Below are 2,437 nucleotides of genomic sequence, written 5' to 3'. Positions count from 1 at the left end.
CCCTCTCACTGCTCTAACTCCCTTTCTCTCTTTGCCTCTTCCCTCCCCATCCCTGCCTCCTCTCTGTTCTTATCACAGAACCCCTTATCACCTTGTTGCAACTCTCTCTTTTCTTTCCCTCCCCTCTGTGTCACTGTTTTTTTTGCACTCAGCCCCACCTCCCAATTTACCAGAGAAAGCAGCTGAAGTTCAATCGAGGCGGCAGTATCATTAATCCCCCCGTTAGAGAGTGTGTAGCCATGTGACTCCTCTGGCCGCTGTTCTCATCTGATTACTCCTTTCCCCAGCTCAGCCCCTTACAATTAAATGCTGCTTACCGAGGGAGGGGTGGGAGGTGGGGGTTTAGCTGCAGAAAGGGATGAAGCACATAATTGTGACCTGTAAAATGAGGGATCAGCACCAGACAGACAGAAAAAGGAGAGACTGCCCCGCTGCAAACAGCAGTCTGCCTGTGGGACGACTCTCCCCAGCTTATAATAACTGTCAGCAAATAGTGTCACACTACTTCCCTGTTGTTCCTCCCTGTTTTCCATTTCCAACTTCGATTTGTTCTAATTAAACAGAGACAGCTGCTGTTTAGTGGACTCCAGATATATATTTATATATATATTTTCTTTTTCTTTATTTTTTTGGTTGTCTGAGTCCGATTTCTCATGTCTGACAAGCTCAAATATGCCTCCCGAGGTGCTTTTTCCACTCAGCTGCTGCTGCATTGGTGGGTACCTCCCTCTCTGGCAGCATCTTAAATGAAAAACACCAGATGAGACACACAAAAAGCCCTGACAGTTTGCTGTCACTCAGCACTGAGACACTCAAAGCATCTGCCATGCTGGTAGACAGCACAACAATCTGCTGCTGAGTTAGTGCCATGTTAAAATATGACTTTATTCACTGACATGCTACACATAGGAGTAGAGGATCGCTGTATATATGAACTAATCTGCCTGCATGCTGATAGATTGCTGTCAGTCTGTAGTGACCATTATTCTGGATTTTTAAAAAAAGTAAAAAGTGAAAGTAATGGAGTAATGTTAATCCTTCTGAACTCTTCAGCGGCACACAGCCAAGTCCAGTGGCGGTTCTTGCATGAACGACAACCGGGGCTAGTCCCTCTTTCTACCTCCAGTTTTCCTCTCTTAGTCGATTAGGATTAATTGGAATTTATGTACCTGACTTTTGTGAAGTGCCTTGAGACAACATGTGTTGTGAATTGGCGCTATATAAATAAAACTGAATTGAATTGAATGTAGTCCGAACGCAAAAAAAGCATTGATTTGTTGAAAGTAAACTTTCTTGTGTTGTTACAAATACAAACAGGTTTTATAAATCTAAAACAAGATTTAAATAAGTTTCCAGGTGCATGAGGTTTCTTGCTTGCTTCAGTAAAAATTCCAGTTTAGCACTCAAAGATATTAGAGAATCATTGCAATGGTGGTGTTTCTGGTAAATATTATGAGGATTTTATCAGTGGCTTGTTTTTGTTCACTCAGGTCTTTTTCTTAACACCCTATGTGACCCTAATTGCTTTTAAAACAATGAAAAAAATCATATCTGCACAACAACCTGACCTTTTCAGGTCAGCGACCTGGGCAGTGAGCCAAGCCGCCTATTCCAGCAACCGCTACTGACCGAGTCTTTCTCTTGGTAACAACAGGAGGTTATCGTCACGTTTAAAAAACACTAAACCCAAAAGAGTGTTTTATTTATATGCATGCATAATAGGTTAATTTATATATGTAAGTATAAAGCAAACAACTCAATGCTGATTATTCGTAATGTAAGAAACTAGCAGCTCTTTCAGTTCTTTCTCTCTCTGGCTCACATATTTATTTTCTCTTTCTTTTGATGAATTAATAGTGTCCAAATTAATATAAAAGAAGATGAAAGGACCCCCTGATGTCTGAAAACCCGTCTCTTTACATTTGGTGTTCTGAAAGGCTTTCAAATATCTGAGCTGAATAGTTACTCAGTGAGTCAACACAGAGAAAAGCCTCTGTTTCTCAGGCTAAATAAAACAAGTACAATCCCCAAAAGTGTGGCTGCAAGCAGCACTGATTGGGATCCAAGCAGATTTTTGACATTTGACTCATCAACCACTTAAACCATTACACACGTAGAAGTTTGTTTACCTGTTTGAAATTCAAATGTGGCAACAACTGAAATTCAAATCTTGCATTTCGCAAGCTCTGAGAAGATTGAGCAACACAAAGTTTGTCTGCAACAAAGCTCGCAGGTTAAGGCACTGATTCCCACCAGAAACTAGGATGTTTTCTATGTTACAGCTTAAGAAAAATGTTGACATCTTTCAAATCAGTTATTAGATGCCTTGTTTTCTGTCTCATTTGCAGAGATAGCAACTCGAGTTTGAGACTCAAACTTTAAAGACTACCTGTCCAGGGTGTACCCTGCCTCTCGCCCGTGGACTGCTGGAGATAGG

Source organism: Girardinichthys multiradiatus, chromosome 9, assembly GCF_021462225.1.
Source record: "Girardinichthys multiradiatus isolate DD_20200921_A chromosome 9, DD_fGirMul_XY1, whole genome shotgun sequence".
In the NCBI taxonomy this organism is placed as follows: domain Eukaryota; kingdom Metazoa; phylum Chordata; class Actinopteri; order Cyprinodontiformes; family Goodeidae; genus Girardinichthys; species Girardinichthys multiradiatus.
Note: the sequence above shows the minus strand (reverse complement) of the source record.